Source organism: Kogia breviceps, chromosome 4 (genome assembly GCF_026419965.1).
Source record: "Kogia breviceps isolate mKogBre1 chromosome 4, mKogBre1 haplotype 1, whole genome shotgun sequence".
In the NCBI taxonomy this organism is placed as follows: domain Eukaryota; kingdom Metazoa; phylum Chordata; class Mammalia; order Artiodactyla; family Physeteridae; genus Kogia; species Kogia breviceps.
In genome coordinates, this window is record NC_081313.1 from 56044647 (window position 1) to 56057556 (window position 12910).

Genomic DNA, 12910 nt, shown 5'->3' on the forward strand with positions numbered 1-12910 from the left:
TTATGGTATGCATTGCAAATACAGCAGAAAAGGATTAACTGCCTTCTAATTTGGAGCTTTAAAGATTCATACTGAAGCTATAGTGATTAACTTTAAGCAACATTTGAACTATATTTAATTATAGCCTTCAAATCCATTTTCCCCACTTTTGGAGCTACATTATTTATGTCACTGACATAATAACATCTATTTTTTAAAAAAATTTATTTATTTTATTTATTTATTTTTGGCTGTGTTGGGTCTTAGTTGCTGCACACAGGCTTTCTCTAGTTGTGGCGAGCGAGGGCTACTCTTCATTGAGATGCGTGGGCTTCTCATTGCGGTGGCTTCTCTTGTTGCGGAGCACGGGCTCTAGGTGCACAGGCTTCAGTAGTTGTGGCACGCAGGCTCAGTAGTTGTGGCTCACGGGCTCTAGAGTGCAGGCTCAGTAGTTGTGGCTCACGGGCTTAGTTGCTCCACGGCATGTGGGATCTTCCCAGACCAGGGCTCGAACCCGTGTCCTCTGCACTGGCAGGCAGATTCTTAACCACTGCACCACCAGAGAAGCCCCATAACATCTATTTTTGATAGATCTCAGGACCATGCTTCATCAGCCATACTGGGAGAATAAAGGCCCTCGGAACAGGTGCTGGAGGGGGAAAAAAGACAATGTGACTGCAGGAACTGACAGCAGATGGGAGAGCCTATCTTCCTGAAATCCAGTTTGGAGATCTTGACTTGAAATAAATTACCAGGATGAACTGTTGAGTTATAACTGAGAACAGGGTGGGTGGTGCTCCTCCCAGGACTCACTCTTAGGAGCCTGTGAATTAACTGAATTGTGCACGGGCCATTCAGAGACTCAGCCAAGAGACCTTGTTGCCATGACTCCTTTATGGATGAGAACTGAGGCCAGGCACCCAACTTCCTCTCATTGTAGTTCCCGTGCCAGGCACACACTTGGTGCTCAACGTGTGCTTACTGAACTGAGCTGTTCCCAGTGGCCTCACTCTGGGCATGAGACAGTTGAAGGAGTTTATATGTTTACCACATATTGTCAAGTGGGGAACAAAACCAACCAACCAACCAACCAACCAACCAACCAAATGCATGAGGAGGGGGTTTTACTGAAAAGCTAATGGAGCTTAAACTTCAGGACCCCTGATGTGCACAGCCCCTTCCAAGGCCCTGAACATATATTTGTATTCATCATTTTGATGTGTTTTCTTAGAGAAGACCCCGAATTTCATAAGCTTCAGATCCACGAAGTCTATATCCTCTCTGGTACAAAATAGCATATAAACACAATTCCATTTTCAAAATGAAAAATTCTAATTTTCATTCTTAACGGAAAATTCTGTTCAAAAACAGAATAACAAATCTATATGCAACATACACACAAACATACCCACAGGAAGGGCATATATCAAAAATGTTGAAACCGGTTTTCTCTGAAAGTGACTCTTTATTTATTAATTTGCTATTTTCTATTTTACTGGAATGATCAAGTGAATTAGTGCCATGTTGAAACTTACATTTTTTTTCCCATGTAAAGAAGTATTCCTTTGAACTCACTAACCTTTTCCCAAACTTTTACTTCCAGTCAATCAATACCATATTTCTCTTCATCCAGCACTAGGAATGAAGTGGTCTTTTTAGGTTCCTCGTAATCATAACTCTAACTTGGGGAAGTGAAATGAAAATATATGAGCTAAACTGGCTCCCTCTGGGTTAAAATCTTCATATTCACGGAAGGATGCACATCGCTATTTGGCAGGTTTTTGCAGGAAGTTGATAAAAGAGTCAAGAGCTTCTATTTCCTACCCGCCTTGGTTCTGTCTCTAAGCCCCTCACCCACACGGTCAGTACTCTGCTTCAACACCAAGCGTCTTCAGCCCTGCTAACTCACGTCTCTCACCATCACCTGGTAACGAACTTGAAATCGGAAACTCTGGGGTTATAGAGGGGACAGTCGGCCTTCAGGTCTTTGTCCACAAAACCCAGGACGGCAAAGGCTGCGTCCCCTGAGTCCAAATCTCCATTAAGATGTCTGAGAATTACTTTCATCAACGAGAACTGGTGACAAGTCGTGTCGAGCACTGTTCTTTCTCTGTCTCCCACACCCTCACTCTCAGAGCCCAACCTGTCGAGTTTTTCACCTGTCCCTACATCCTGGGCCAGCAAACAGGAGTGGGCAGGAGACAGTAACATTAACGTTGTCCTGAGGTTACGACTCCTGTCCTGCTGTATTCTCTGTGACCCTTAAAGAAGACCACAGGGGAAGAGACCACACTGTGAGTACGTGGCTGTGGTCTCGGTGGGTTTGACTAGGAGAGAAAGAGGCAGAGCTGAGGGTTAGGAGCTGACTTGGGGACCATAGCATATGTCTGTAGAATCTCACTAATTTATTAATTAGCTCACTCATTCAGTTTTTCAAGCATTCAACAAACATATATTATGTTTTTACTATGTGCCAGGAACTGTTTTATATGCTGTGGATACAGACAAATAGGGATGAAACAGATAATAACATTGCATTTAGGGATTCACAATAAGGTGAGGTCATTTCCTGATCATTTTTAGTGTAGTTGGAACTTTTATAAAAATAGGCAGACACAGAAACATACACCCAAAAATACAGACTAGCAATCTTCTACCTTTCTAATGAAATTCAATTATAATTAAGTCTATGCCTCAAAAACATTAGCATGGCTGGAAACCCCAGTCTCAATTTAGTATTCCATAGTGGTACCAGCCCCCAATGGAAGATGAGAGAAGGCGTAACACTAGTCCAAGAAATGAGGGTTCTTCTGGAAGAGAAAACACTTAGAACAGTGATAGGCACATAGTAAGCACCACGTAAGCGTCAACTATCATCATCATCGTCACCTTCATCATTATTTTAGGCAAAAGAGACAGCAAATGCACAGGTTTGGAGGGAAGAGAGACAGCATGGCATGTCAAGGAGTTTAAAGGAACTTGTGATCAGCATAGGTGTGGTGAGATATTGGGCTGGAGAGACAGGTAGGGGACAGGCCATGGCCCCAGGGAGCCAATGATGGGTTTTTAGTGTCCTTCACCTCCCCCTCCCCTATGTTAGGCTCTTCTTACCATTCCCTCAGACTTCTGCTCAAGTGAAATATGACTTCGCATCTCTGCGTCCCGTTTGTCTATTTTACCGTATCCTGGTCATAGCTGTCATAGTTTCCCATCATTCCTAAAACAAGGCTCCCCTTGGCTCACTGTCCTACTTAAAAACCTTCAGTGGCTGCCCGTTGTCCGTGGAATTCAGCCAACTGTCTCAATGTGGCATACAAGCATTGCTGGGCCAGGGCTGCAACTAACCGGTCAAGGGTTCTCTTTTCCCATCCCCTGTGTGACCTCTATATTCAGCCACATGCGGCCTCTTGCTTCCAAATGCCCCCTTGCCATCAATATCCTCCCTTCTCAATCTTTTTTTAAAATTAATTAATTTGTTCTTATTTTTGGCTGAGTTGGGTCTTCGTTGTTGCACACGGGCTTTCTCTAGTTGCGGCGAGCGGGGGCTACTCTCTGCGGTGGTGCGCCGGCTTCTCATTGTCATGACTTCTCTTGTCGCAGAGCCCGGGCTCTAGGCACAGGGGCTTCAGTAGTTGTGGCGTGCGGGCTCAGTAGTTGTGCCTTGTGAGCTCTAGAGCGCAGGCTCAGTAATTGCGGTCCACGGGCTTACTTGCTCTGCGGCATGTGGGATCTTCCCAGAGCAGGCTCGAACCCGTGTCCCCTGCAGTGGCAGGTGGATTCTTAACTACTGTGCCATCAAGGAAGCCCCCCTTCTCAATCTTTTGAAATCTCTGCCCCTTTCAAAGCTCTTCTGAAGTCTGCCTCATCTGTGAAGTCTTTTCTTAGCCTCCCAGTGGGTTGTGTCTCTTTCCATCTCTGAAGCCCCACTTTGTGTCTCCTCTGAGGTCCTTTTATGATGCTCTGCACCAGTCTGTTTCCCAGCACAAGGTCATAAGCTCTCTGAAGTCCTTCTTTGTCTGGAGAATCTTTTGGGATGAGCGCTCAGTAGAATACACTTTAGCAAACACAATGGGAAGGTCCAGAACCAGATCCCAGGGTGGGCTCTTCCACATCCCCACCGCTCAGGTCTGCTTTGCTTTCTGATGGAGGGAGACTAGGGGTCCCGTAGAGAGTGAGGCAGAAAATTCGTGGCCAGAGCAGGATGGAGGCTACAGCCACACTGCAGCCCACCAGGCTGATTATTGAGCCCAAGGAAATGGCCAGTCCGGGATGTCTTTCAATGTAAGAAAAGCTAATCCAGTCATTAAGGCCGTAGGTTGGAGATAAGATAGTTGAAAAGAGATTTACTGAAAGCACATCAAATTTTTCCCCTCATTTCCTCCCTCCCTCCCTCCCTCCTTTCCTTCCTTCCTTCCTTCCTTCTTTCTGCTAACAAGTATCTCTGCCATGTGGTTAAAAGCCCTTGGCCCAAGGCCTTGCAGCTCACCTAGATGCTCCAGTTCGTCTTGTTTCCCCACTTAATTACTGTTATCAACTTTCCAGATTTTTGTAAACTCAACACACTGAATAATGAGGCTAATAAAACTGGTGAACTCCTTTGCCATGTACACAGACTATTTCTAAAAAATGTCAAATGTATTATTAGCTCAGATGTAATCATCTTTTCTTGTATCTTATAAATTTATCCTAATGACCTATCGGCTTTCCAGTGGGGCCTTTACTTATTTGGTGTTAGATTTTTAATTTCTCTGGACTTGATTAGCGTCTCTATATCTATAGCTTCTAACACTTCTGCACCGAATAATTTCCCCAGTGAACATGCATCTTGAATTCAACAATTGCGACAAGCATGAAGTCCCCAGCAGAAACATTGACTATCTCTGGCCATCCTGGACCTTCGGGCAGCCACTTCTTCTAAAAAAGCTTCCTATTGACTCTCGGTTCACAGGATTGTCAGAAGATTGAATAATGCAAAATATTCAAGTATAGGATTCTTTTTAATAGGAGAAGCAGTCTTTAAAATTGCCTCACATTCATTCAACAAACACTTGAGAGCTTCCTATGGGCCACACTATACACCAAGCTCCATGGATACAAATAGAATCAGCCAGGTAATGTTCCCAGATGCCCCAGCCTCCTGAAGCTTATATACTCGCCAGGCAGACAGGCTTTTAAATGGCTTTTTAGGTTATTTTCAGGAGCATAGAAAAATTAACAATAGGTAAGGGAATAAATAGACTCAAGCCAAAAACATGTTCTAAAAAAAATCGAGTTCTATTTAAAATGCAGATAAACCCTTGAGGCAAAAGATACTTTTTGCTTTCCTTTGGGGTACAAACTGTTCCTGAAAAATAGCAAATCCTTTGGACTGAATTCATGTACTATTTAGTAGCATGTGAAGAAAGTAAAAACAAGCACTGAAGGTCAGAAATGGGGATATAGAAAAATGGAGCTCAGTTAAGTAAGGGTTATTTCAGGGAGAAAATCAGCAATGACCACGTGTGCTGGGTTTAATGAAGGATCCAAACATAGAACCCATAAACAACCTAAGGTGGCTTGAAATTTATCAAACAGGTCAGGGTCTGTGACCAACACAGAAACCTGGAAATGTATACTTTGCTTACTTCTTCTGCAGCTGGCTGGGATACACAGTCTAGAAATAAATTCCAAGTTTGGGCTAAGTGATGGAGAAACTCTAAATCTACACTCATACTTCCATGATGACTCCATCATCAAGCTGTAGTGGGGACTCAGTCACATCAGGCACTGTACCCAGTCCAGTGAAAAAGAGGTGAAGAGAAATAAGCCCTACTGCCCAAGGCTTGCAGACGGTGCTGAGGTGATAAGAGAAGAGATGCTCTCAGCACCTCCTGTAACTACAGCTGACACCTATTGAGTACCTAATATGTGCTTGATACTGTGCCAAGCACTTGGTTGTTTTTTAATGTCATTCAATGCTCACTTGAAATAAGTACTGTCATCACCCCATTTTAGAGATAAGAAAATTAAGGCACAGAGAGGTTAAGCAACTTGCCCAGGGCCATTTCTGCTGTTGGGTACAAGAACCAGAATGAACTCAGAGCCTCTGTAACCTCTGACCTGCTCCCTTTCAAAGACTACGTTCTCCACCAGCATAAAAGAGACACTTTTAGCAACATTTACCCTGCTGTTCACTCTACCAATGTGAACTTTTCTGTGATTAGGTTGTCAGTGTATTTGAAAGACAATGTAAAATAAAGTGAATCATTTCTCTCAGTCAAGGTGGAGCTAGAGCTGGGTAAGCGTAGGGTCAGGGTAAATTTTATCAGAAGCCAAAAGAAATAAGGATAAAAACATGGGCAGAGGCAGAATCCCTCAGAAAAGGGGTGATCAGGAATTGACAATGCAGCCATGTTTGATTAAGCCAGTTGGCTTAATTCCCAGGGCATTGGGGCCCAAGGGAGATTCAGAGGGGAGGGTGACACGGGCTCACTTCAGAATCACAGACTCACAGGCAACTGTTGAGAAAAGAGGTCATTTCAGAAAGGGCTCAAGGTTGGGAAGAAAGAGGTACAAAAGAACATCAGGGGGCTTCCCTGGTGGCGCAGTGGTTGGGAGTCCGCCTGCCAATGCAGGGGACACGGGTTCGTGCCCCGGTCCAGGAAGATCCCACATGCCGTGCAGCGGCTGGGCCCGTGAGCCATGGCCGCTGAGCCTGCGCGTCCGGAGCCTGTGCTCCGCAGCGGGAGAGGCCGCAGCAGTGAGAGGCCCGCATACCGCAAAAAAAAAAAAAAAAAAAAAAAAAAAAAAAAAACACGTCAGGGACTCCTCCTGGATACAAAGGCTGAAGAAGGTGAAAGGGGTGGCATGACCAGTGCCCAAGAGAAATACGTCAGCCGGGACGGAGGCAGGCAGGCAGCCAGCCTTCCTGGGGCAGCTGCACCTGACAGCCTTTCTATGGACTGGCACTTCTGCCACCCCATCGCCTGATTCAGGGAGAGTGGGGACCCTGCAGATAACTAATGTCACCAGAGGAGCTGGAGTTTAAGTAAAAGGGCAGAAAATTCTCTCTTCTAGTCAAGGCTCCGAATTGCCGGTGGTAGCCAGATGGCCCCCGAAGCACGAGCTTGGAGTCACAGAGTGTTTCACGGTGAGGAGAGGGAGGCAAGGCAGAAGGAGATGGGCAACAGCAGGGAACTGAAACCCCCATTCTGAGAAAAAAGATCTTCGTTTACTCTGTGTCTATAGGAAAACCTGTTCCTCGGAAAGCTCTCAGAATGCAGAGAGGGGCCCAGAGGGAGACAGGGACACAAAAGGTGGTTCCTCCAGCTTCCTTTGACTCATTCTCCTTAGCACATACGTATCGATACGTCCCCAGGGCAACCCCACTTGCAGAGGCCAGATAGGGTATGGCGGCTGCCCGGCGTCCTGCTTGTACCTGCTGTCAATACCATGTGCCCGAGTCATTGAACGAAGAACTGGAGGGCTCCTGGCCTAGGATTGGAGACAACCAGATTCACAGTGGTCTTTCTTCCCACTTGGGGTTCCAGGTGCTGAGAAGGCCACACTGACAATGAAGGACCCTGTTCAAGGTGAGAGACTGGACACCCAAGCCACCCCCCAGTCCTCCCCTGGGTGAGCCTGTATGGAAAACACAAACCTGGGTGTATCTCTGCTCTAACGTCCCCATGGGGCAACTGGACTGGCGGGTAATGTTTGCTTACACACCTATTCTGTAGCCTGTAACTGTTTACTAGCTGTGTGCTGCCAGGATGGGGTGAGCACATGTGGACGGTTATAAACATGAGCCTCAGAGCCAGCGGAATCCCAACACTGTTGTTGACCTTGACGGCACCTCTCTGAGCCTTGTTTTCTTCATCTGGAAGATGGGCTAATGAGAGCATGCACTCCATGCTGCCTCTGCCCCTGTGTTCATCACTCACACACTATGCTGTCTTCTTCTGTTTCTCACACACCCTGAACTCAGTCCCATCTCAGACCTTCCGGAAGGCTCTCCCCACCGTTCTTCCCACGGCTGGTTCCTTTTCACACTGCAGGCTTCACTCAAATATCACCCTTCGCCATACACTCATACCTTCCTTGGCCAGACGATCTCAAGTAGCTTCTCCCCCAAACTCCAGTTCGTTTTTTTATTCTGATCTACGGCCTTCACAAAATTTGCTACTCTTTGAAATGATCTTGTTTACTTGTTTACACACTGATTTTGCACTCACTCAGTAAGAACTCACCTTACTCCTTATGTAAAATTATACCCTATGTCTCCCCTGTTTCCCTTCCCTGCTTTATTTTTCTTCTTGGCACTTATAGCATACTATTTAATTTACTGCCTCCTTTAGTTTACCGTCTGTCTTTTCTCCACTAGAATATAGCTCTGTGAAGGCAGACATTTTTGTTTGTTTGGGTCACTGCTGTATCCTGAGTGCCTAGCAGGACACTTGGCACATAGTAGGTCATCAGTAATGTTTACTGGTTGGAGGAATCCATTTGTTCATAGTCTGTCCCTCTCCACTGGAAAGTAAGCACTACTTGAGCAGGCACTTTATCACCCTGTTCACTGTTGCACATAACAACTCCATAAGGGCACCCAAGAAATATTTGTTCAGTTCATGAGTGGCACCCATTTTATGGGGCTATCTGAAGATTCAAATGAGGTAGTCCCCATAAACTTGGCATAAGTGCCATGCACATTGTAAGAGTTCAGTAAAAATTAAGATGCAATTACTATTAAAAATTGAGCTTTTGGTATAGAACCTGTAGAAACTCTTGTGCTTTCTTGATTTGGGTCTCAGAACCCAGGACACCTCATATTTGTACGCTGAGACTTTTGCATCTGCTTCTGGTTCACAGGGGACCAGGCAGGATGGGGCGCCTAGAACTTGATCCCGGTCTAGGAAATACTCTCTTTATTACCCTTTCATGGTAAAACAAATCTTTTTGTTGAGTTTGCTTGGAATATTGAAGCTCAACTGTTAACAAGTGCTATGTTAAATTACATTAAAGTCAAGGTTTGAGCATTTCACACCAGCTAATAGTCCCCCACCCCTTGGAAACCTGATTGGCTTTTAGGTCAAGGTGAGTCTAGAAGGGATCTATCCATGTTAGACACATCCTGGCTCTTCCAGTGTTTGCCATGTGTTTTCACTCTTGTGCTGTTTGATTTTTAGTGAACGGCTGGCTGTGTTTTCCTATGCCCAGTGGAACTGCATTGAAGCAGAGGGGTTGTCTGGCAGAGAGGCCAGCAGTTTAGAGTAGTGTATCATTTTCTCAAAAGAGAGAAGCCCATCCCTGGTGGCGCAGTGGTTGAGAGTCCGCCTGCCGATGCAGGGGACACGGGTTCGTGCCCCGGTCCGGGAAGATCCCACATGTCGTGGAGCGGCTGGGCCCGTGAGCCATGGCCGCTGAGCCTGCGCGTCCGGAGCCTGTGCTCCGCAACCGGAGGGGCCACAGCAGTGAGAGGCCCGCGTACCGCAAAAAAAAAAAAAAAAAAAAAAAGGAGAGAAGCCCAGACCCAGGTCCGCTATACACTGGGTTTCCACCATGAAGAGTATTTTTGTCTAGGAACGGAAGGCCATGTTTGAGCTTTCGGTCCCACATTTAGGGGACTCTTCTGATACAACAGACACATCCTCCCCCAAAAGGAATTTAACAGTTTGATGACCTGGTAAATCCTACTATTCGAGGCTTGAAAGTGGGCATGAAAACCTTTGAGAACCCAACTTTCAGCTGATTTTAAGTATTTGCTCTGACTTTAAGAGCACTGGGAACTTGATGCATATCGTACCTGAGGTTCACTGATTGTCTTTAGACAAATCCTCATCTCACAGGTGTAGCCTTGGAAGGAGAGGAGAACCTGGGTGAGTTCCTGATCCGGCTAATTGTTTGCAATTGGCTGCCTAAAAATAAGACATGCTACATCTCCAGACCTTTGGAAGTATGGTGGCAACCAAGATTTTTCTTTCTTTTTGGCGGTACACGGGCCCCTCACTGTTGTGGCCTCTCCCGTTGTGGAGCACAGGCTCCGGACGCGCAGACTCAGCAGCCATGGCTCACGGTCCCAGCCGCTCGGCAGCATGTGGGATCTTCCCGGACCGGGGCACGAACCCGTGTCCCCTGCATCGGCAGGTGGACTCTCAACCACTGCGCCACGAGGGAAGCCCAAGATTTTTATTTTTAATGCCATGTTCCTACAATAGCAAATGTCTGGAGAAGAATGGAATCTACCAGTATGTGTCTAGAAGCCTTACCCCGTGGACTGCCAAATAGACTGATGCTGCACATCTCACTCTACCAGCTCCTCCATCCCTAGGTTGGCCCAAGTTCACTACAGATCTCAAGGCAAAGAGCTGGACCTTCACAACTCTCTTCACCCTCCCAGAGACCTCAAAGCTCAAGAAAAACGGAAATCGGTGAGCCCTCACCAGTGATGGGGAATCCCTCCCTTGGGAAAAGCAAAGGCTAGAGCCCAGCTGCCTTTTATTCTTTGTTAGACTAGCTAAGTACAGCCTTAACTCACAACTTTTCTCCTCATTCAAATCTGAAACCTGGACAATTCCCTTTTCTTGCATAATATCCTGGAGTTACCACTGCAAAGGAAGGTGTGTGACAGGTAAGTTGCTTTCTCTGTTTCTAGACTAACTAAGGTAGATGTGAGAAGTGATGTAATCACTGACCATGAACATGTTGTTAAATTATTTTATCTAAAAAAATGTTTGTTGCAGTTTGCTATCCATACATTTATTTATTTATTTATTGTGGTACGCGGGCCTCTCACTGCTGTGGCCTCTCCCGTTGCGGAGCACAGACTCCGGACGCGCAGGCTCAGCGGCCATGGCTCACGGGCCCAGCCGCTCCGGGGCATGCGGGATCTTCCCGGACCGGGGCACGAACGCGTGTCCCCTGTATCGGCAGGCGGACCCTCAACCACTGCGCCACCAGGGAAGCCCTATCCATACATTTAGAAGTCACAGTCAGTATTCTGTGAGCACATTTTTGAGGGCTGATACATTTCATATAACAACCTCCTCTTTGAAAATAGTTTTTAAAACAGAATTAGCACAAAGCATTGATGTCACTTTTAAAAGTGGTATTTTAAAATGAGTTTAAAGTGCTGTTAAGTTGTAACCACCTTACAAAACAATATGACTAAATATAAAGCAATACAGTACAAGCTGAGTTTACAAGTTTGAAATGAAATTTTTAAAGATGAAGCAAGCAGTGAAGTTCACATTCTGTTTAAGCAGATCTTCTGGTACTCCCATTGTAGCTCCTTTTCCCCTATTCCAATAATTTGAATTTTTAAAAATTATGGCAATTTGAAGAGTTCTCAAAATAAGATCTACCTTCATCTCAGTAACAACAGACATATGGTTTTATTTACCTTGAATTATAAGTTGGTGTATTTTGGATTTTTTTTCAATCACATATATAGCAAAACTTTATCTATATAAAACCCAGCTATCCTGAAATCTCAGGGAGACAGGAGTTGGCTCAGGACCACAAAAAAATTAAAATAAATAAATAAATAAGTAAAAGAGGCCTCTGGTTAACCAAATACATTTTGGAAAATCTATGCACTAAAGCTCATGCACTTGATTCAAGTGGCAGCTCAGAATCTGTTTTGGCCTAGTTGATTCACCATTCTAAACTTACAGATTAAACACTACATAAAAAAGAGGGAGTTAGAGATATTTCTTCAAGGTTATAACATCATCATCATCAGTAAGTGATAGCTGAAAGCTCATCAGCAATGAAGGAGGTAAACAAACCAAGAACCAGCCAGTGAAATTGCCTATATGCAGTAGATATTTGACAATTTATTACAGGGACAAAATCCCAAGAGCTGTCACTGTGTTTCAGCTAATGTTCATAATGATAAAACCTGAGTCATCAAAGAAAGATAAGTTAGGTTCAGAACATTCCGTGTACAAATGGAGATAAATGTTTAGCCAAACAGAAAATTAAGCTATTCTGAGTTATTCATTCATTCAGCAAATCTTTACTGAATATATTTATTTATGTGCCAAGTACTGTGCTAGGCAGGTCTTGGGGACACACAGATACTGAGACAGCAGTTCCTGCTCTCAAGAAACTCACATTCTGGGACTTCCTTGGTGGTTAAGAATCTGCCTGCCAATGCAGGGGACACGGGTTTGAGCCCTTGTCTGGGAAGATCCCACATGCCGCAGAGCAACTAAGTCCGTGTGCCACAACTACTGAGCCTGCACTCTAGAGCCCACGAGCCACAACTACTGAGCCCATGAGCCAAAACTACTGAAGCCTGCGCGCCTAGAGCCTGCGCTCCGCAACAAGAGAAGCCACTGCAATGAGAAGCCAGCGCACCGCAAGGAAGAGTAGCCCCCTCTCGCTGCAACTAGAGAAAGCCCGCACGCAGCAACGAAGACCCAACGCAGCCAAAAATAAATCAATAAATAAAAATAAATTTATAAAAAAAGAAAACAACTCACATTCTAAGTCAGAGCTTTCAAAGTATGGTCAGGGAACCCCCTAGGGGTCCATAAGATCCTTCCAGGCTATGTTCAAGGTCAAAGCTACTTTTATTAATAATACATACTAAGATAGCATTTGCTTTTTTCCCACTGTTTTGGCATTTTCACTTATAGTGCAAAAGTAATGGTGAGTAAAACTGCTGGTTCCTTAGCATGAATCAAGCCAGTGGCACCACACATACTAGTAATCATTGTATCATTCACCCCCCATGCACAGAAAAAAACAAAAACAAGCAAACAAACAAAACACTCCTGCCACTTTCACTGCAGAATGTCCTTGACATAGCAGGAAAAATGATTAATTTTATTAAATTTCAACCTGAAATATATATCTGTTTAATATTCTATGTAATGAAATGGGAGTTATGCATGAATCACTTTTGCTGCATGTTGAAGTATGATAGTTGTCTAGAGGAAAAACACTT

General features: G+C 44.9%; 1 protein-coding gene across 1 annotated transcript in view; it reads left to right on the forward strand.

The window, feature by feature from the left end:
- Positions 1-12910, forward strand: part of MAP1B (microtubule associated protein 1B) — a 234430-nt gene that overhangs the window by 112634 nt on the left and 108886 nt on the right. The window contains exons 7-9 of the mRNA XM_067031113.1: positions 7509-7550; positions 10173-10202; positions 10286-10585. The gene's annotated coding sequence lies outside the window, so the exon portion shown is untranslated. The remainder of the gene's footprint in view (positions 1-7508; positions 7551-10172; positions 10203-10285; positions 10586-12910) is intronic.